Source organism: Rattus norvegicus, chromosome 13, assembly GCF_021556685.1.
Source record: "Rattus norvegicus strain SHRSP/BbbUtx chromosome 13, alternate assembly SHRSP_T2T, whole genome shotgun sequence".
Taxonomy (NCBI): Eukaryota; Metazoa; Chordata; class Mammalia; order Rodentia; family Muridae; genus Rattus; species Rattus norvegicus.
In genome coordinates, this window is record NC_141546.1 from 43,361,600 (window position 1) to 43,385,910 (window position 24,311).

A 24,311-nucleotide genomic window follows, 5' to 3' on the forward strand; every position below is an offset into this window, starting at 1 on the left:
GAAAGAAAGAGTTAGGAGCATGTTCCCTCTCACCTCAGCTGGTGGGATGAAACTAGTCTTTAAAACAATGTGATTTCCCATGATCCTTTTGTCTGCATTAGAAATTTCCAGAGGTAGTCCTCTCTTTCTTATTATTTTTTCACCCTGTTGTTCAGGCAATCAAGAAATGCAGCTGAGGGTCTATAACTCATAATTGAAATTTAGCTTTAGATTAACTTCATTAGCATGTGGTTGATTAGGACGTATGTGTTTATTAAATGAAATGACCTCCAGATTTGCATATTCAGTACAAAATCAGGTTCTTGGAGGTGTAACTATATTTAAAAACCACTTTTTAAAGGGATATTATTGCCAAGATAGAATAATTAAAATTATAGCCATTTGGTTTTAAAACTTTTCAAGACTGCTTCCAGGTCATTTCTTTCTACACTTCAGTCTTCAGCAAAAGGTATCTTTTTTCCCAATTTTTTAATCAAAATAGAATTATATCACTTTCCCCCAGCCTTTTCCAGCTACCCTCTCTCCAAGCCCCTTAAAGCCACACCACTCACAAATTGATAGCCTCTTTGTCTTTGATGAATATCATTATATACATATATCTACATATGTAGGCATGTGTATGCATAAATATTAAATAAAGCTTGTCCAATCCATTTCTGTTGTTTGTGTGCTTACCTTTTATTCCTATCACAGTTACAGGTCAACTTGCAATCTTCTTCTCTAATGCTGAGAACCCTTCCTGTCTTGATTGACATTTCAGACCAGTTCACAGGCATCTGCTGAGTATTGGTCAAAGGCTGTGTTGGTGATATAAAGGCACAAACACTCATTCTCTGTCACCAAGAAACTTGCACTCTACCCAAGGGGAAGATGGGAAATATGGAACGTGTAAGTCAGCTTGTGACATGATGAAAGTACCATAGCAACCAACACAACTCTGCAGCACTTGCCTCCAAGGGAGGGAGGCGCTTTATTCTGGAAGCAAATATAAATGATCATGGCCTAGGAACATAGACTCAGGTTCCTCCCGATGCCATGTTCTAATAATAGTGCCATGTCCTCTCCACAATAACAGAAGAGAAAGTCATAAACTAAGACACTTTCAAATACATTAGTGGAAACATTGGTAGGCAGGGTACAGTGAAGTGGGCAAATCCCCACAATTGGCTTCAGGTGCTGTCTGATGGCTGTCTTAGGGTTGGGTTAATGAAGGGTAGGAGTCAGTGTATGCATTCTACTAAGGATTTTATCTGACAGTCATAAGGATGTAGGTTAGACACAAGAGGTGGGTGATGAATAGCTAACAAGGGAGCCAAAGATAGTCTGGGATAATTTAGCTCTGGACTTGCAACATTCCAACTCCTCTCACTCACAGCTCTAATCAGTAGACCATCTTTGTTGAGTCTTGGCATAGGTACAGCTCTGAGAAGGAAAATTCATAAGCACGGGGGTGGTTAATTCTATTTGGATAAATTAAGAGTGATGCATATAAAAGGATGCACATGAAATGCCTTTCATTTCCTAGATTGGCTTTTGTGTCTAAAAACACTCATGGCAGATGCTATTGCAATGTCTAGAGTGAGGTGTGTGGCTGACTTTTCCTTGTTCCTTGAACAAAGATTCTCGGGTTATAAGTGGTCCCTCTGCAGAGATAGCCCATACTCTTTAATCCTCAGACTTAGGAATAATCCTCTCAGGGAGGGGTCTTTGTGTTTAGGGCCTTGACAAAAGCCCCGTTCACCATTAGGGCTAATTCTCCAGAGCTCCCTTCCCCTACCTAGCATAAGTTACACATTAGATCTGCCAAGGACTTTGATAGATAATATTTCCCTAAAAATAATAAACCCCACTGATCAAATGGAGTAATGAATGGAGAATGTACAGAAAAGCAGAGGAAATAAACCTTTTTATTTAATATCTCAAATATATTAAAATAGTATCTCACCACAGTTATTGAACTAGGTACTGTTAAAAAGATCCAGGCTTCAAATCTGTAACAAATCACATTTTTTTCCCCTCGTAGAAGTTAAAGTAAAATCCTGCCTTCCTTATGAAGCTTTTATCAATAATTTAAGTCATAGTGATCTCCACTTTTATTACAAATATCTATAATGTGTACACTTTCTGTATGTAATAGAACTTTCTATTACATATGGCCTCTATTCTGGTTTCGTATTGTCTACGTTAAAACATTTTCTCCCTGCAAAAAAATGAAAGTCCTTCAGATTGCAAGGACTGTAATTTACCCTTACTTCCACCATGATAGTTAGCATATTGGAAGCAGTAAAAATATTACTTTGGGCTTCTAGATTCCTGTTATATAATGTACCCACTGAAGCCCAAATCTGCTCCTGTTCACTTCAAGAAAGAACACAGGGACAAAGAGAGCCAAGCCCTGTCCCCATAAGAGACCCAGGACACTGAAAACTCTAGATAATGTCTGAGCAGTAGGATGCTTAATCTTCCCAGAAAAAATAAAAGTAGAAGGCAGAGGGGAAAGTAGAAGGTGATGTGAGACACAGGAGATGCTCACCAGAGGGCAAGTAGTGTACATTGAGGAGTTTGCCATTGAACATTACTGGATCTGGAGTCACGTAGCAGACAAATCTCTGGTCATGTTCATGAGGACCTTTTTGAACTGGGGTAACTGAGGACTGAAGACACACCCTTACTCTCATCGCCACATGTGCTGGTCCCTGAGTATAAAGGAGACAGTGAGCTGACCCCAGCATCCATCTTTCTCTGCTTCCAGACTGTGGGTGCCATAAGACCAGCCCCCTCACGCCCCTGTTGCCATGGTTTCTCAACTGTGAACCAAAAACAACCCTCTCCTTCCTTAAGTTGCTTTTGTCAGGTATTTATCCTAGCAGGAAGAGAAGTAACTAATGTCCAAAAGTTGGTTGTTTAAGGGGGGATCAAAAAATGTAGCATGTCAACCGGCTGACATTTGTCTGCTCGAGCGCTCAAAAGGAATGGTGTGCTTGTGTGTGGGCTCTGATTTGGCCATGTCAGGCGGGAATTACATCTATTTGGAGAAGGGGTGGCAGGATGTGACAAGCAGGTGGGAGCTTGGTTATAATGGAAAAGAAATAGCAAGAGTTAGAGATGCTGTAAGCCAAGAGAAAACAAAGACAGACAATTTTGCAATCTCTAGAACTCCCACCCCTTCTAAAACCAAAGCAGAAGAATTGAACAGATGTGTCCATGGTAACTGACAGTGGACCCTAGAGAGGGAACCTGTACACTGATGGTTGTGCAGCCATCTTGACAATCCACTTTGAGTTTAGGTGCATCAAAACAGCAGACTTTTTAATGATAACAACCTTATTGATAGAATCCTCATAAGATGTAATATATTTATATAAACCATTGAAAACAGGGGTGACAAACAACACAGTGGATTAACTGATTGCCTTTTAAGCATGGCAATTGGAGTTTAGATCTCCAGAACCCATATCGATGCCTAGTAGGTGTGGTGGCTTTTGTAATTCTGAAGTTTTGAAGCCAGGGAAGGATTGGAATTCTGAAGCTAACTAGTCATATTGGTCAGCTTCCGATTAGTAAGTGATCCTTTCTTACTTTGATCTAGGAAGACTCTTGACAGCAGCCTTAGATCTCTATCAACATGTGAGCCTGTGCATAAATGTATCCTTACATGTGGAAGCAAACATATTCACATGTATATACATGAGACAAAGAGACACACTTAACAAGCCCCATAAAAGTCAGTAATCCTAGGATATTTACAAGCTCTATTATTTGTTATTAACAAAAGAGGAAACCCCATTTATGTCCTGGACCTCAGGGTCTTGTGCTCTGACCCTCTAGATTTATTTATTTACTTTTGACATGTCACGTAAGTACAGTTGTGCAATTTGTGATCTTTTGCTACTGGTTTCTTCTGTTTATATTATGTTTGATAGTTTGTTATACATTATACAATGTCAATATGCATTCATGGTTGATTTGTCTTTACTGTCAAATAATCCCTCATTGCATGGGTGCACCGCATTCTGTTCATCCACTGGCCAACACTTGCGTTTCTGTCTTTTGCCTATTACGGACACTGCCAGCACAAGCATTTGCTTACAGACCAATTGTGGGGCTGCTCTCTTCTCTTTCTTTATATATGTGAATTACTATATCATAAGTACCTATGTTTAACTGTTTGAAGAACCATCAGACAGCTTCCCAAGCACCATTGTGCTCCTGCTGGAAAGGGAGAAGAGTTTCAATGTCTCCATCTCCGTGCCACCCTTTGTTATTCTCTGCATTTCTGACACAAGAGGGAATGAAGTTGTAGCTCACTATACATTTCATTTGTAATTTCCTGATTATGAATGACATTGAACTCCTTTTCATGTCACAACGTTGAATTAGAACACTCCTACTACCTCTCAAAATGTACTATGTAAAAATAACCAAATATATATTACTAAGTGAAAGAAAGAAACCTTAAAAAGGCAATTCACTGAATAATTCACACTATCACATTCTAAAAAAAAGACTGAGTAGGTGTTAGGGAGACTGGTTGGGAGGGGCTGAGAGGGAGATAAAGGGAGAGGTGGGCAGATGGAACACAGAGGACTCTTGAGGCCAGTCAGCCATTCTGTCTGATGTCATAGCACTGGATGTGTGTTATCAGACAGTGCTCAAGTCCATGGAATATACGGCTCTCTGAGTGGCTTCAATATGGCTTTCAAACTTTGGGTGGTGAATTGTGATTGATTGTAAACAACTGACCTCAAGATGTTAATTTATAGAAGTTTAGAATCCGCAGGACAAGTTTTGAAAACTGGAATCTGCTTGGTTTCTGATGAGGACTTTCTTACACATCCCAATGTAGTGCTCTCATTTGGCAAGGGAGTGAGGCTATCAGTTCCTATGTTTGTTCCCATTCTCATAAAGCCACAGTGCCCTGGGGGTTCCCCTTTCCTGACCTAACCCCATCCCAGTTACCTTCCACAGAGTCCACCTTCAAATACCACTAACCTGTGAATTTACTGATTGGGTTTTTATACATCAGGTTGTGAAGAAGATCTTCAGACTACAGCACAGATATACAATGCCCCATAGGCTGTGTGTCATATGGAGTCTGTGTCTGAAGGCAGAGGGTATATTTGGACTCTCTACATCCCTCTCAGTTTTGCTTAAAATACACTAAAACAATCACAATTTTCTAATATAATTTTCTTTGGTGTTGGATAGTAAGTGCAGTGCCTCAACTAAGCTGTGGCGAATATTGCAGCAGTAAATATGAATGTGCAAAGACCCTTGTGTGCTGATATGGAGACTTTTTGGTAAATTTCCAGGAGTAGTACTGATAGGTGTCCATCAACAACAGTGACAGATAAGGAAAATGTGCTGTGTGTGCATTTTTCTCATACACAAAGAATATATAGTTATGTGCGGGAAGTCAGATGCAATTGGAGATAATTTATTAAGCAATCCAATCAGTTTCAGAAAGACAAACATCACATGCTTTCTACCACTGTGGGTCCTAGGGTTTATAGATAACGTAAGACCTCGTTTGCATAGATGGTATGAAAGCCAAACAAACTCTTCATGGAACAAGTTGGACTGATGGGAAGAGCCACTGAGTGGAGGAGGACGGTGAGGTACTGAGGGATGTGAGGTTCTCAGGGATGTGAGGTTCTCAGGGATGTGAGGTACTGAGGGATATGCACATGTACATCACGTACTTGAATGAAAATTGCCTTGTAAACCTGTATAATAATAACAACAATAATAACAATTAAAAAATCAAAACAAGGGGAGGGGAGGTGGCTCAATGGTAAAGGTGCTTCTTACCAAGCCATAGGACCTGAGTTCCATTCTCTAGACTTGCGGGGAGGAAGGAGAGGACCTACTCATGCAAAGTGTCCTCTGTTGCCTACATACACGCACACCAGAGCATATACCCACCTTGACATGCATGCGTCCCCACACATGGATACGCACACACTCACATGCAGAAATGTAATGAAAAAAACAGAGCATGCCTCTGAGGTTATAAGTCCCCACTCCAAACCCAACCAAGCACTGATCTTTTCCCTACGGTTATAGGTATGCTGTCTGTCTTAAACGAGTTCCTCCCATGGTGTCGTGATGTGCTTTGTGTTTGACTCCTTTCTCGTCCACGGTGTTTGCAAACTTCATTCATACTAGTGCAGAAATCAGCAGCTCCTTTTCAGTGCTTAATACTATGCTATTACTCTGATGACATATGGCATTTTGATTACTCTTAATCATGGGCAAAACATTTGTATTTTTATGAGTCTATGTTTCTAGGCCCATGTGGATATAAGGCTTCTCATGTGAACAGATGTTTATACTTCTTTACAATAATTATTACATGGGAGATATTGCTGAATCACAAAGCTGAGAAAGTTTAGCTTTTTAAAAAATTATTTCTTATTTGAGTGCATCTGTGTGCACATGCCACATGTATATATGTGCCCTAAGAGGTCACACATAATAAATACATGTAATAGAAGAGAAGTACATTTAAAAATTTAAATCAAAACGGATTTATTTGGTATTATTTCCCCCTTTAATACCTTTGTGAGGAAAAGTCCTCATCCCTTGTGCAACCAACCATTGAAGAAGGCATTGGATTCTCTGGAGATAGAGTTACAGGCTTGTGAGTTGCCCGATGTAGGGGTGCTTAGACCCAAATTCTGGTTCTCTGAAAGCATAGCTGCTGTTCTTGTCTTCTGGGACATCTTTCCAGCCCTTGAACATTTTAACATTTTAAAGATAATTAAAGTCATTACTGAAGTATCAATACTATTTTACAGTTTAGTTAACAATGTATGATGCATGCAGATAGTTTTGGTTTTACTTATTCTTGCAGTCGTGTTATAGTTTGGCTATGAAGTATAAGGTCTGTGTCGAAGGCTTGGTGCCCCGCTAGTTCACCCAGTCACAGAGTAATTGATGGCCCTAACCTAATCAGTACACACATCTATTAATGGACTGATAACACGCTGATGTTGATAACACAGAAGTGAGAAATTGAGAAGTGGGGTTTAATCTGGCAAAGTGTCACGGGCCTTGTCTTTGAGAGTGTTTTTTTTTTTTCCCCCGGAGCTGGGGACCGAACTCAGGGCCTTGCACTTGCTAGGCAAGCGCTCTACCACTGAGCTAAATCCCCAACCCCAAAGTTTCTGGCCCCTTTGTCTCTTTTTCTCTGCCTTCTGACTGCCACATCATCAGCCTCCTCTATCAGACTCTCCCATTATAGTATTCTGCTTGGCCTGAAACAAACATCCAAGCAAAGCACCCGAGCCAGGGACCGTGGGAGAAACCGCATGCATGGAAGGAAAGAGTTGATTATCACAAGCTACACCTTTCTTATGTTTTTATCTGCTGATGACAGATAGCATAAAACATCTTTTAATGTCACTTATTTTCCATTTTTTCTAACATTTCAAATCTTTGGTTTATTTCCTATTTTTTTTAATTATTAGCTTGCACGTTTCCTTATATCTAGCAGATAAAGTCCTTGGTGATTTACATGGCTCATGAATATTTTTCATAATATGAGAAATTACTCAGTTTTGGTGAAGTAAATCTCATTTGTCATTCAGGACACCCTGACTCGAGGGTTAACCTAACCCTGCGTTGCGATGCTAAAAGATCTTGTGTCTTCTGCTTTGGCATAGTACTGTTGCATTTACTATTTGGTTAAGGATTTTTGTATTTCTGTGTACAAGCAATGATAATTTGCACTCTCTTCTCTCTTATAATTTGCTCCTTAGGTGTGTCAGTACCATGATTATCCTGGATTCATAAGGTGAATTGTAATGTGTTTCCATTCTCTATAAGGGGGTATATTTAAATTTGGTACTTATCCTTAAATGTCTGAGACATTCCCTATTAAAGGCTTCTGCCTTTGGGGGCAAGGGTTTTAATTATGGGTTCAGATTTTTCTGGGTTTTCCTGACATTTTAGTAATTTGTGGTTTTCTTGCTGAGTTTATCCTTTCGTGTTGGTTGACAGATTCCTTGCTATAAATCTGTTCATAATATCGCCTCATTATCTTTTTGTGTATCGTGGTACACATCATTAATTTCTGATAAGTGTGCTTTGTGTTTTTTTAATCCTTCAGTTTTGCTAGAAAGATTATAAAAAGCTTTTACATTGGGCTAGAGAGGCAGACCAGGGGCAAAGAGTGTTTGCTGTTCTTTCAGAGGACCTGAGTGCCACATGAGGCATACATTCACACAGATACTCTCTCACACAATTAAACAATTAAATCCTAAAAATTGATTTCACAAATCATCATTCTTTTATTTAGGGTTACTCTGTGAGGTTTCAGTAAACATCTCTCTCTCTCTTCTGTCCCTTCTTCTCCCCTCTCTGCTCCTCCCAACTCCCTTCTCTCTCTCTCTCTCTCTCTCTCTCTCTCTCTCTCTCTCTCTCTCTCTCTCTCTCTGCATGTAGAAGAATGCAAATAGACCCATATCTATCACCCTGTACAAAATCAAGACCAAGTGGATCAAAGGACCCACTAAGTCTACTACAAGAGAAAGTGGGGAACTTCCTTGTACACATGGGCACAGCAGACAAATTCCTGAATTGAACACCGATAGTTCAGGCACTAAGTTCAATAATTAAGAAATGGGATCTCACAATACTAAAAGTCTTTTGTAAGGCTGAGGACACCATTGGTAGGACAGAATGGCAACCTCCAGAATGGTAAATCTCTTCTTCATCAACCCTACATCCAACAGAGGACTAATATCCAAAATATATAAAGAACTTAAGAAGTTAGACACCAACAAACCACATGGCCCATTTTAAAAATAGGGTACAATGTTAAACACAGTTCTCAACAGAGTAATCTCTAATGGCCAAGAAACACTTAAAGACATGTTCAACATCCTTAGTCACTAGGAAAATGCAAATGGAAATGACTCTGAGATTCCAAGTCCTTCTTTCTTGGTAGGGTTTTGATCTATAACTCATGTTGTCCTGTAAGTTAATATACAGTGCAGACTGGCTGTAAATTAGCTGTACAGCTGAGGATGGCCTAGGACTCTGACTTCCTGCCTCTACCTGCTGGGATCACAGATGTGTACCACCACAGCTGGCTGATGCAGTGCCGGGGATAGAACCCTGGGCTTCATGTGTGGTAGGCAAGCTCTCTGGAGCTGAACTTCCCTCACAGTGCCATTCTTCAGTGACTTTTGATCTGGAGACTGTCTGTAGGTGGCAGTAGAAAGTCATTCAGTTGCCCTATGTCACTGACAACTTTTAAAGATGAATTACTAAAATGTGCAATTGAATTTTTTCAGTATTTAAATTTAGGAGTTTTGACCTCTACAGTCATTGTTTATTTACATTTGAAAAGAGACGGTTGATGAAATTACAGGCATTTTATGATACAAACACCATGAAAATAGAGGTCTGAATATGTCTTCTGACACTGAAAGCTTCCAGTTTGAAGACACATGGCTTTAGGTGATCTAAAATTGTAAACAAAACCTTTTCCTGTGTTCACATTTGCGAAGATTGTAACATAAATTTAGGTGTGAGGAGATATCTCAGTAAAGTACTTACCGTGCATCAGGATCTGAATTCTGACCCTCAGCACTCATGGGAAAAGCTAGCTGTGGTGTCCTATATCTGTAACCTTAGCCCTGGGGCTGTGGAGACAAGGGCTTGCTGGTGTACAAAACCAGGTCCGTTGATGAGCTCCAGGGTACTGAGAGGACTTGTTTCAAAAAAAAAAGAAGGTAAAAAGTGATTGAGGAAGACACCCAACATGTGCCTCTGGCTTCTACATGCATCTGTGTGTAGTCAGATACACTCCCATAGACATACATGCTCAGAGAACACACACATACACATAAAAAATATAATGTAGTCTTTTTAGTGGCTAAGATATTCACACTATATTTGCTGATACATAAAAAGAACAGAAGGCACTTGTTTTTGTTACGAAGAGGAGAGAGAGCAACCAGTAAAGTGGGTAGGAACCAATCACTACTCAGTTCACTCAGGAGACAATTAGAGAATGGGACACTATTCCTGAATATCACCCACCTTCATCTTCTTAAACCGGTTTTGTTCTTAACCTTTTTAACTCCATGTGTATGTGTGGGTATGTGCACAAGAACAGTGACTGTGGACATGTCCTAAAGAGGACATCAGATCCCCTGGTGCTGGACTTACAGACAGTTTTGGGCTACTTGGTTGGGGTGCTTGGAGCCCTACTGGATCCTCTATGGTAGCAGTACTGGCTTTTAACCACTGAGCCAACCCTCCAGCCCTTGAACAGGTTTTGAGAGGAGAGTAGATTTCTTTCTGGACAATTTTTCAGGCCTGCTGATTCACATACTCATTACTTCTCCTGTGCTCTAATCAAGGGGACAGTCTAAAGGAATGCTTTTTCTCTTTCAAGGCCAGGAGTCACTAATGCAGAGATTAATTGAGCAACCCATGTGCATTTGGAATGAATGGGCTCACAAATAACTGGGAGATCTTGCTTCTGTCCATAGACACCTGCATCTCAATGAATAAACATAGAGCAGATGTTTGCCAAGTGAGGTCTCAGTAGCAGAGATGAAACACCCCAGGAAGACCATAATGTGAGGCTTAGTTAAAATGGACTTGTCCATGTGTTGCAGATGGATGGGCCATTGATTAGACGGAATACTTGTTTATGATCTTCCCAGACTGGGCAGACCCAGAGCAAGCCAACTCCGCACCACACGTTCTAGTAATTTTTATTGAGTATTGGTGCTGTTTTTCCGAGACTTTAGGGAGACATTTCATGGTTTATTTTTAATCTTTCTTTTCCCTTTGCTCTTGTCATGAGAAGTAGGCATTTCATATGATATTAAATGATACATATTTTGAAGTAATTATACTTTTTATAAGGGAGAATATCATCAAGTATCTCTACCATATGTGAGCATTTGTAGTCATTTAAAACAATAGGTTTTTTCTTTAAATTCAGCACATGAGGGCTCGCAACATACATAGCATGAATTTGGAGGTCAGAGGGCAACTTGTGGGAGCAGGTTCTTTCCGCCATCATGCCCAAGGTGTGGACTTAACTCAGAATTGTCAGGATTGTCAGCAAGTAGCATCACTCACTGAGACCACTCCTAAAACAATAACATTTACATGGAATTTGATGCCTACCTAGGCCAGATGTGTTGATGGATTTTCTTCTGTGCTATTTAACAGGACTGGATTTTATAACATGGTTACTTATATTTAAGAGCAGTGACTAGTTACTTCTTTATAACGGCTATGGAGTGTGAAGATTTTCAGAGACTCTGAAGGTTTTGCTTCCCCACAGTTATAGACCAGTCACTAGTATCCCTAACTGAATTTTGGGTGGAGTTTGTCTCCCTGTATTAGACTACCTGGCACATTCTAGAAATCTTGGCGTCTTATCCCCTCTCCTGTTTTCTAAATGATAGTTTTACTTCCCATCAAGCAAAACCATTGCACATATTTACAGGAAACTCCTGTGGAAAAAAAATGGAACCTTATAGGCAGTAGCATAAGTTCTTTTACTCTCTTGGAAATCAATCCTGGCCAGTTTCACAGGCCTATGACTACCCTTTCTCTCTGCGGGAGTGCAGTTAGTTAAACAGCATAATCATTTAAAATTTATTTACCCAGTTTCCTTTGGAAATGTCCCATAAACATTATCTCAATACACAAAGATAGTTTGGAATGTTTCTTGGTTTTTGCAACCTGTACGTGTGCATTTCCCAGCTCCCTTTAGTCTCTACTTGAAGACTGGTGTTCCAAGTCTAGGCTGCTCTTGAGGGAGATCTGTAGATTTTCTTGTGCTGTCGCTTTTCAGCCTTGATGCTTTCTTTATTGAAAATTATTAAAAAAAAACCTTTTCTCTACTTTTCTTGACCAAGTAGTAGCAATATGTTGCATAAAGGGTAGTGCTTAGCACTCTTCTGGTAGTTGGATAGGAAAAAGTATTTATTTTCATATGGTGACATGATGTTGCCAGCCAACATTAATTACTATAATGTTATTACAGAATTACACCAGAACAATCTAATCTTTAAAGCACAAAACACATTTTGGAAATATCCTTTGAAGAGGAGGAAATAAAATTTTCTCATATAAGTCTCATAAACATAGCATCTATTTTCAAAACATTCAGAGCCATTAATTAGAGCCTATTATTTTATTTCATTGACAAAATAATTCCTTGCTTGCTCATCAATAGCTTTCAGAGTCTACATTGCTTTATTTTGTTTTCAACCCAATTTCACCTCTAATTCTACTGACCTGTAATTCAGTTAAGGTCAGTTCTAATATATTAAAGTCATTGAGTCCAATGGCCTGTTTTTTTTTTTAAGCCAGCTTTTCTCTGCTGAGACTATTTGAACACATTCATATTTAAACACATATTTTATGAGTGCATATTAAATATTATTTTGCGCTTATGAGGTATTGGTACCATTTCCATGTTTCTTTGAAATAAGCAAGGGCTTTCAGAGATTGAATACCGCAGCTTCAATGACTACCCTGAAGCAGCATTCTGACAGCCTGTAAGAGAAAGCTAAGACGCTCATTTCGTTTTCATCTACGTCACAAACATGAGGGAATCTTAACTCTTTTATCCTAAGATGAGTCACTGTGGTTTTGGCTTCTGCTCTCAGCAGCCAATCCAGACTGAAGATTTTATGTACACAGAATGGCTTTCTGCAACACTGCTGTATGACATCAATAAAGGAAGAAATGCTTTCCAAACCCTTCCCTTGGAGCTATGGATCTATTCTAGGCGGACTATTAGAGTCTGCTCATTTGTGGACTGAATAGGAAGCAACAATCTTTACATCTTGATGTAATGAAACCCTAACCTATCAGTACCGAGCCTTCACCTCACTGCTATGAGTAGAGTCTATAATCCTTTACATAGCACATAATTTAAATAATGTTTAACATCCAGATTACCAAAATTCCATTCCAATTAGAGTATTTCAACTATATTTTCCAATGTTTCTTTTTGCCTAGTTTTTTCATATAATATTTTTGATTGTACTCTTTCCCCTCCCATAATTCCTCCCAGATCTCCCTCACCTCCCTACTTACCCAACTTTATTTCATGTTCTTTTTGTCTTTCTTCCTAATAAAAACAAATATTGAAAATCAAAACAAATGCCCATGTCCCGGGTATCGAACAAGCCCAATCCTCCTTAGTTTCTGAAATCAGACAAGATCGGGCGATTTTTTTTTTTTTTTTTGGTTCTTTTTTTCGGAGCTGGGGACCGAACCCAGGGCCTTGTGCTTCCTAGGTAAGCGCTCTACCGCTGAGCTAAATCCCCAGCCCCCAGGCAATTTTTAAAAATCAAAATTAACTAACAAAAACCTCCTTCTTTCCTTTCACTAATTTGGAGTTTGTTTTAAGTTGGCCAGTTATTCCCAAGCATGGGGCCTGTTGTGCTCTGCAGTTGATATGCCCAGTGGCAGTCCATTGGAGAAAACTATTTTTCCCTTTCCCAACAGGGGTGTTGTGTCCATTTTCCCTCTCCGTGCCAGAGTCTGTCTTAAACTTGTGCAGGCCTTGTGCATGTGCTGCAGACTCTGTAAGTTCATCTGTTTATCTGTCCTACTATTTCTGCAGGGTGCTGTTTCTTTGCTGTCATTTGCCACGTCTGACTCTTAGAATCTTTTTGCGTCCTCTGCATAGACCTCCGAGCCTTGCAGGGAAGAGTTTGGTAAAGATATTTCAGTTATTACTGAGTGCTTCAATGTCTCTCAGTCTCTGCACACGGTCTAGTTGTGGGGCTCTGTGTTAATTTCTATCCACTGCCAGAAGAAACTTCTCTGATGAGCAATGCCCTGATCTATGTGTGTCATTGGGACTGATTTTATTGCTATGTTCCTTTAGCAGAATAACTAAAGTATGCTTTCCCTTAGGACTATGTTCTATCCAGTCTCAGATTGACTTTTTTGACGGGGCACACTTTACCAGAGTCATGTACGAGTTCCATCTCATGCGGTATATCTTAATTCAAACAAAAAGTGGTTGGTTACTCCCATGAAACTTCTGTCACTTTTCTACCAGTATATCTTACAGTCAGGTTATTATTACAGGTTGCAAGGTTTGAGGCTGGGAAATAGTGATGATTACTTTTAAATTGTGGCTCCATTTATATTCAATATATATGGAAACTTTTGCAATAGTAGGTTTTCTCACTGTATTTCTTCTTTTCTCTTCCATCTCCTCCTCTGTTGAATTCTCTTTTTCTAAGTTTCCCATTTTATATTATATTTTTATAACGCTATATTTTATTTTCTCCTCCTTGAGAGAGCTGCCCCTCATACCTGCCCCCATTCCCTACCTAACCTCTGTAGTTATTCAGACTGAAAAACACATATTGAAAGCTTAACACTTAATTTCCACACACAAGGGAAAACATTTGGTATTTGTCTTTTGTATGTGTGAGTTACTTTACTAAGAATGATTTTTTTTCTAGATCCATTCATTTACATGTAAATTTTAGGATTTTATTTTCATTTACAGTTGAGTTATATTCCATTACACAAATATACTGTGTTTACACTATCCATTCATAAGTTTGTACACATCTAGCTTGTTTCCAATTTCTGAGTCTTTCTTTTGGAACCAGGTAAAGCTATGTCAGAAAGACCACAGGCTCTTGCCCAAGGCCACCTTATTCAGTTATCTCCATCAGTGTGTTGATTGCTTCTTTCCTCCAAGGCAGAACTGGCTCTGAGTGTTTTGCTAACTGTTAGTAAGCAGATGTTGTTTTGTCTACAGGACAAGTTGTGTAATATGCCTTTTGTCAACAAGTATGAATGAAAAGGTGAGAATTAGTAGCCAAAGCAGAAAGCTTGGTTTTATTGGTTAATCACGCCACTAAGTGAAAATGTTTAGAGGATTTTATTCTTCAGTTCATAACAAACTAAATGAAATAGTTGTGGTGATTTTTTTTTTTTTGGCTGTCCCATTTTGAGCTCCTGGGTGTGCCTTGCTTCCAGCCCCCCACTCAGAGAATCTTTAGATCTGAGGATGAAACACACACACACACACACACACACACACACACACACACACACACACACACATACACACCAGTTAATCTTAAAATGCCTTGACTCAGTGACTGGGCACTTCTATCCCTTCCCTTGCTACCCCGAACCCAATTGGGGAAATGGACTGTGGCCATGGGAAGTTGGTTTTATCTCCTGCCAGTACAGTGGCCCATTCCATTTCCTCCAGTCCGGGCAATTCTCTCTCTGTCCTACTCAGGAACTCTAAGTGTCCTACCCTGTGCTCAATCATTAGTTGCTGGCATCTTTGTTGATAGATCAAAAACCATTTGGGGAAAAGGATCTTCAGTGTCTGTACACACAGATTCCTCTTTAAATCAAGGCATCAAAACCACTCCTCTACAATAGTTGTACTTTGGAAACAAATGAGACGATTGTGGAATTCTGCAGAATCTACATCTCATAAAACAATGGCCCATCTTGGCAGATGTTTTGCTTCCTTTCTATGCACTTTCTCTATATCTGTCATTTACTTTGTTTTTGGAATGGGTTTCCACATAGTCCTTGAACTTTTAATATACCAGAGGATGACCTTGAACTCCTTGTCCTTCTCCTCCAATCACACACTCTAGGAGTGAAGATACGCCACCAGTTTATGGAGATCGACCTAAGGGCCTTGTGCCTGTTGGCAAAGACTCTAATGGCTGAGCAACATCATTTCTAGGAACAGTTCTAAGTCTTGTTGGTCATCTTATCTCTGCCTTTCTAAATAATTAGTCACTGGCAAGTCAGACATATTCTCCTAGCCAAATGATTTAACTCACAATTGGGATGGAGATCACCAGTTATTTTAGAACTAAAAGAACTCTTGGAAATTTGTTGTTGTCCTTGTTATCGTTGTTGTTAAGATTCTCATTTTACAGATGAAAGTAAGTGTATTTGCATATGGACCAATTTCCATTCTGTAGATTTTCTCATATAAAGTAATTTGAGTGACATTGGGTAAGCATACACACTTGATGTAGAACCCATCCAAAGAAAGACGTGGTGGCACTTGTCCAGCCTTTTCTAGAGCTTTGCTCTTGGCCTGGTCTGTTATGGCTTCCCTTTCCCTATATTCCACATAGTTCATTTATTATCATTCTGACTGTCTCTGTATTCTCTAATCAGCATTTACATCAGAAGAGAAAAAATGGCAACAGAGCAAAGGACAGGCCCACTGATGCAGCTCTAACAAGCTCAAAAGCATTTGATAGTGAGGGGGATGGTTTGAATAGTATTTTAATGCAATTGGCAAGCCATTGGAGTTGTGTCTGAGGGCTGGAGTATGATTGCGCAGTGCTGGATGGCTGAGACGAAGGCAGCAATTGCAGCACATGCTGTGATCTGGAAAGCTAACACGAAGAGCAGGCTCCAGAGAAGGAAATGATAGCATCTTAAAAGTGAACGCTTTTTCATTCCGGTTGCATAATGCAGGCATGGTGGTTAAACTGTTATTGCAGAGGGATGGCTTATGCATATTTAGTGAGCTGCTGTTACAGAAATGAGTGGCTGTTACAATAAAAGAAATGCATGTGTGGTTTCCGAACAGTTAATAATTGTTTAATAAAATAAGCAATTCCTTGTAAACCTCCCCGAGTCATTGAAACTCTGGTGAGAGATGGATTATTCTTCCCCATTATTAGGGACTGAATAAGAAATAGCTGGTAATGAGGAAAACACTTTAAATATAAGGGGAGGATTGATGGGGGGGGTAAGCTGCCAATTACCATCACGAGGAACTTTCAAAGCGGACAGAAACACACTATGTGGGAGAGGAAGTGAGACTAGACAGAGGCAACACGGTACCCTGCATCCACAGAGAATTAACTTCCTTTCATTTCCAAACAGATTTTAGCAATATACGTTCAATGAAGGCAAGAGGAAAGCCATGCTGCAGAGGGAGCCAGGGCATGTTGGCCGAAGCACAGAATTCCTTTGTAAGAGAGCAATACTCTTGATTTTAAAAATGCATAGTGTAGAAGTAAACGCATACCTGTCCCTAGGTCACTTGCTCTGAAAGGCTTAAAAAAATACACAGAAAACAAAGAGCTGTAATTTCTTTTTGATAGCTGACTGTTAAGAGTCCTTCAAACACTACCTGTGTGCTCTTGACTACCAGACATTTAAAGATGATTTATATATTAAATGTATATATAGGTATGCATTTGATCACTGCTTTTGTACCCAAGACTAGGCAAAACCTAGGCTGTGTCTCCAATGAAATATTAAGTAACCCAATAAATATTTAATTCACTTGCTGAACTGCTACAAAGTGGTTTAGAAGTGTGAGCCCTTCTACTTCACTTAGAGGGACACTTGCTGTATAACCAAATGAATTATTAACACCATTATTGTTATTTAGGTCTTTATTACCATCTAATGATGGCATACTAGAAAGCATTTTGTCTGTAACAAATATAACTATTACATAACAATCTTAGTCATTGCTATTATTTTTACTAAATCATAAATGCCAGTTGATAAAAACTATAAGGCAAGATACACATAAGATAAATGTGGTTATTCTTAAAACTTTTCATGAACTCTTCAAGAACAACCTTAATAATAAAGATTCCTATTACATAAACTTAGACACATCATAGATCAAATCATGCAATAAAACTGCATATATACATGTATTTTCAAAACTACGTATATTAAAAATTATATTTAAAGTATATTTAATATATATTTAAGAGTACATATATTATATATATATATATATTAAAGACTCATAATTTGTTGTGTTCGAATTTTAGTAAATACATAATAAGTTAATGCAATGAGTATCCATGACCATGGAAATGATGAAAAATCAAATTACTGTCAAAACCAATACTAGCTATTGTGATTAGACTTCAATCTGACAGGAATTTTCTGATAGTTTTGACTGAATTGCAAAATTTTTGCTATCAGAAAGGAGGGGCAGGATTTTTAATAGTAAATATTATTTTACGTAAAATCCTAAAAGAAAGTTTTACAAAGAGAATTTTAGGGATGGTGGGATTTAAGTGCTTATAGAGGCTCTTTCCTGGGAAACACAGAGAGATATATCTGGCTGATTAATACATAATCAAAGATGAGGTTGCATGTTTGCATTAAAGTTACTCATAGAAGCAAAGCTGAAAAGAGGTTTATCTGTCTATCTGCCTATCATCCATCTATCTATCTATCTATCTATCTATCTATCTATCTATCTATCTATCTTGTATCTATCATCTATCTATCTATGTACCTATCTATCATCTATCTATCTATCTATCTATCTATCTATCTATCTATCTATCTATCTATCTATCCAAGCATCAATTCATCTATCACCTCTCCACCTGCCACCTATAACTAACATTCTCTCATATCTGTCATCTACCTGTCTATAAAATTTTCATCAATCTATGTATCTATCTTCTATCTTCCAATTGTCTATATTCCACCTGTCAATAAATCATTCATTCAATCATCTTTTTAAATCTGTCCTCATTATCTATCTACAATCAATTTATCTGAACAAATCTATCATAGGAGTATGCTCACATGATTACAGAGGGGAAGAAAATATAACTACGAATTGAGGAAATAGAAGATCTGACGTAATTTAGTTCAAGTCCCAAGGCTTACTAATTGGGGAGTCTTTGCTCTAAGCACTGGTTGGTCTCTGCCACTTGAGAAGTACTGATGTTGATGTCCAAGGGCAGGAGAAGACACATGTCTCAGTTCAAGATGAGACAGTGAGCTGACCATTTCTCCATTTAGACCAGTGGTTCTTACCTTCCTAAAACTGCAACCCTTTAAGACACGTATGTTCTTATGTTGTGGTGACAGCCAACCATAAAATTAATTTATTGCTACTTCATAACTGTAATTTTGCTACTGTTATGAGCTGTGATATAAATATCTGATATGTAGGGTATCTGATATCTACTCATAGGCTGAGAACTGCTGATTTAGACCCTCAGAGGCTCTGATAATATGTCTTGGAGAAGATTTCTGTTGTATTCAATTTGCCTATCCCAATAGTTATCACTTCCAAATTATCATCCCACAAACTAAGGAATGACCATGTGCATTCATGCATGTGCACAATGTATATATACACAGAGAGAGACAGATATACATAGAGACACATCGGACATACATATATACATACACACACACAGAGGCATGTGTACCTGTGCGCGCACACACACACACACACACACACACACACACACACACACGCACACACACACACTGCCTTACCAGGTATCTGGGAATGTCTTAGTCACGCTAATATAATACACAAAGCTCACACCAAAATGCAAAACTTATGTAATCTAGCTTCTTAAGAAAACATTGGTAAAAGCTTGTTCAGGGAACAATAGTTTCATCATTTAGATCTCCCACAGTAGGATATCTTTCTGCACCCAATTTCTCCTGTAGAGATTTTCCTTAAGGAGTTATTTCAAGTGTAATGAGTGCCATGCAGAGGTCAGAGCTCAGTGCTACCTCACTTCAGGCCCAGACATTACCACAATGTAGGCTACATCACCATCACTTTCCCCCTAAATATTTGTACAGAAAAAAAGATCAATTCTGAGGAAAACAGATTTAATTCTTCAATAAAGTTCAGGCTAGTTTCAGTCTGGAAATGTTTCAATCATGATGTGGCATTCCGCAAGATGATCCATCAGTATTAAGACCTGAGGGTAGGGCAAGCATGCACATCTATTCAGTGTGGATTTTGGTAGCCAAAGTCAAGTCCTCATGTGTATTGCAAGGTAAGGCCTGTACCTTGAACTACCTTCCCAGCTCCACTCTTACCTTTGGCTTTCTTCAGCCGGCTGAGCATTTGTCTGGCAGCCCTGCCCCCCAGCAAAGTTGTTTTTGAGCCTTGCCTTTTCTTTTCTATGCTTATTGGAAGCAGGTCACCAACCAGAGCCCAAATGTAAAGAGTGAAATGCAGCGTACCAACTCCTGGAGAAGAGGGAGTTACCTGAATTATTTAGAATTTCTCTGCACAGGAGACTTGTTTCTTCCTCTCTGTTTATTTATTTACTCAAGCATTTATTTATGTCAGCATGGACTTGTGAATATATATTTTATGCTTTAGTTTACTATCCAGCCATGTGTTATTTATTCTTTGTTCACGTTCTTCCAGCTTCTCCAATCAGGTGTCCCTTCAGCTGCTTCTTGTGTTCCTTTGGCTTGTATCCAGCATTTTGCTCTTGAGTATTTCCTTATTTCTAGCTCCTTCTACTCCAATCCTACAACCAATTGCACCTCCAAGAAACATTGCTTCTTCTGACTGGGAGCTAGAATTAGAAACTAAACTGTTGGCCATGGGCACATTCCTAGAGATCAGGGAGTCATAGCTTGTCCATTCAGTGACAGATATGGGAAACCAAGTGTGGGAAAGCTGCCTATACTAAGTGAAACTTGGCTTCTTACTTACGAACTGATTCTGATGTGTCACAACTTGCTTTATTGTGACTTTTCCTTTCTTGCTTTCCTGTGACTTTCCTCATCACTGGTGAGAACCCATTCTTTACCCATTCGACGTGGAGATGCATGGACTTGACATTCAGAATGGTTAACTTCCCAGAGAGCAACTCTGGGCTCCAACCTTATGGGCAACTCCTTCCATCTTCGGTTCCAGTCATTTCCAAACTGGCAATATTATTATATGCATATATAAACTTTTTTTCTAACAATGGCATAGGCTAACTGCTTGCTTCTGTTCATTGCTTCGTAGACTCACTCTTATGAATGCACTGCAGTTTGCTTTTTGAAGGTGGATGTTCAACCTACTCAAGGACATCATTGTTGCTTCTAGAGTATGGTTATTATTAATAGAACCACTGAAGACGTTTGCATACATCTTTTCTGACATCTTTTGTATGGATGTATGCTTTCAAATTTGTTGTGCAAATCTCTCTCTCTCTCTCTCTCTCTCTCTCTCTCTCTCTCTCTCTCTGTGTGTGTGTGTCTCTGTGTGTGTGTGTGTGTGTCTTCCCCGATAGCTGTTTAAGCTTCATTCCACCAACAATGAAGAAATATTTCATGTACTGTTTCCATTACCATCACTGGAATGACCAATTATGTTAAGTTAAGCATGTGGCAGTTTTCTTTCTTTTCTTTCTTGTTCCCCTTCTCTCCTCCCCTCCCTTTACTTACCTTCTCCTATGACATTTCCCTCCCCCTTCTATTTTCCTTCCCCTTTCCCTTCCCTTTCTTTGTTGATAGGGTCTCAGTTATGTCAAGCTGGCTTTGAATGTGTTAAGTAGCTAAGAAAAACCTTACGTTCTTATTCTCATGTGCCTTCCTCTTAAGTGCTGGCATTAAAACAAACATCACTGTGCTCAGTTTATGCAGTGCTATTGATTAAACTTGGGGACTTAGAAATGTTAAGCAAACATTCTGTCTAGCTACATCCTTGGTTCTAAATAGGATGCTTTTTTTCATTTTCTTTCTTTCTTTCTTTCTTTCTTTCTTTCTTTCTTTCTTTCTTTCTTTTTCTTTATTTGTTTTAACTTTTCTATAGCTTTTGGCTGCAGTTAGAGTTCCTTAGATTTTCTTTTCTTCTTCTCCTCCTCTTCTTCATCCACCTCTGTGGTATCATTTCCTCCCCCTTTAAAAGTTCTAGATTTTTCTTTCATGAATTTGTTTGCCTGAATCCATGTATATACACTACATTTGTTTATACCTAGTGCCCACAGAGAACCAGAAGAGGGGATTGGGTCCCATAATTGAAGTTATGGATGGTTATGAGTCATCATATGCATACTAGGAACCAAAACCAGGTCCTCCCTCTGCAAGATCAAGTGTTTAATCTTTTCCTTATTCTTTAAGTTTGACAAGGTTACTTGCAAACTACAGCCAATGTTACTTCAGAAGTTGGTACTGCATTCCTAAGATAGCTTTTCAAGATCTATAAAAACGAGTTTGGATCCCTGCCCCAGCCACAGTTCATTATAGGCCCTAATGTCATATGTTCATCTGCTCATTAAATATTTATTGAATACCTACTGTATATTGGGCTGTGGGGATAGAGCCATGAAACAAATAAAAGACAAGGTCTTGGGTCTCTTCAGTGATGTAGCTTATACACGTAGGAGGCAGAGAGAGAAAAAGAGGTGTGGGGAGGAAAGATTTGATATTAACATGTTCTGGTTAGTTTTTGTCAACACAAACTAGAGTCATCTGTGAAGAGAGAACCTCATTTGAGGACGGCCTCTATCAGACTGACATGTGGGTATGTCTGTGGGGCATTTGTTGATTAATGATTGATGCATCAATGTAGGCGTGCTCATCTCACAATATGAATTGTTGCCCCTGGGTAGGTGGCTCTGGCCTTCTATCCGGAAGGACAAGCTGAGTGAACACAGTGTTCACTGTTACTTTCCACTCTCTGCTTCAGATACTTCTACCGGTTCTTATTTGGAACCCTTCTTTGAGTTCCTTCAAGATGGACTATGAGTGGGAAACCCAAGACAAATAAACTTTCAATTCCCAAGTTGATTTTGGTCATTGTGTCTTAACACAGGAGTAGGAAGAAAAGAAAGAATAAAACATATACTATCACACACACACACTCACTATAACATATATAATGTAGCAGCAGATGGTACAGCCAATCACAGCTGATCTAGGAGTGCAGAGTAGGAAGAATTCGGAGGTAAGGGAATAGCTCAAGAACATGGCAGATGATATCATAAAGCAGGAGACTAGAGCAGTGGTCACCTGAGGCTGGGAAGCATGGGGAGGTAGCAGCTGGATAGTTGGTACCAAATGCAGTAGGATAGGAGGAAAATGTCCAGTCGGTTAAATATAGTTTACAACAACTAATCATGGCTGGATTCAAAATAGGCACAAGAAGGTCCTAGCGAACTGCTCAATTGGTAAAATACTTGCTGTCAAAGCAGGAAGACATGGATTCACACCATAACCCATGTAAAAGCAAGCATGTTGGTGTATGCACGTAATCCTCATGCTGGAATGCAGAGCCACGGGGGAACTCTGGAGGATACTGGCCAGCTGATCCAGGTGGGTGAGTGAATTCCACTGTCAGTGATAGACCCTGTTGCAAAAAATTCAGGTGAGCCCTTGGATATATGCCCAAGAACAGTATGACCGAATCTTGTAGGTAAAATGCATGATGGATACTTACACAATAGAATATTATTCGACTGTCAAGGCAAATGAAGTTATGAAAATTTCAGGTAAAGAGATGGAGAAACTATCATCTTGAGTCTAGTCATCTACACAAAAATAAATAAATAAGCAAGTACATATATACATACATACATGCATACATACATACAAATATTCTATATTTTCTCTTACGTGTAGATGTTAGCTTTTAAGTTTTCAAAATGTGAATTTCAATCTAAATAACCACAGAGGTTAGGTGGCTAGTGGGGAACCAGTGGAGGTGAAGGGGTCGGGTCTTTCAAGGAAGGGGAAAGAGAGTACAGTGTAAGAAAGAGATAAATGGAGAAACTAGAGGAGGGGGGTTAAATGAGAAGAGAGATGGGAAGGCAGAGAGAACTAAAACTATAAGGCAGAGAAATAAAACTAAAACTATGCTATAGGGAAAGCACCTAATGTTGACCTCTATGTTCCACAGTTGTGCACATACACACACCTCAACAGGTACACATACTCAAAGAAACACACTCAAATAACAAGAGCAAGCTCCGAATGTTCCCCATGTAAAGGAATGATAGCTAGCTGAAGCACTGGGAAAAGGAATTATCCTGATTCGATCATTACACATTGTAGATGTGTTGACATATCACACTGTGGTCCTTAAATATTTATCGCTACTATGTTAATTAATTTTCTTTTAAAGATAGCAGTGAGAAGGGGTGAGAACAGAGAGAGTGAAAAAACTAAGCTGAGATGTTCTGAAGAGTGAAATTCCAGGCCTAAGGAAGAGGCAGAGCAGGTGATCCAAAATGCTTGCCATGTTTGAAGAACAGCCAGTCTCCAGTGTCTGGAGCTGGGTAAGAGAGGACGGACAGACATGAGGTTGGAGAGGGATTAAGCACCAGCCCTTCTTAGATTTGGCAGTTGATCGATCCTTGAATTTCATCAAATCTAGACATTACTTGGGAATCTGGGTGAAAGGTGGGTGCTAGCTCTGGTCTGAGACCTGTGATTATCCATTTTTACTGACCTCCGTTGGTGGTGCTGCCCCTGTTGGCCCCACAGGTGAGCTGCATGTGGTGAGTAGTGAAGCTGAGGTGTTTGGTCAATTCTTTTCTCTGACGGAGGTA

The 24,311-nt window shown here is 39.3% G+C and overlaps 1 protein-coding gene across 1 annotated transcript in view; it reads left to right on the plus strand.

Moving 5' to 3' along the window:
• Thsd7b (thrombospondin type 1 domain containing 7B) overlaps positions 1 to 24,311 on the plus strand; it is a 902,908-nt gene that overhangs the window by 35,156 nt on the left and 843,441 nt on the right.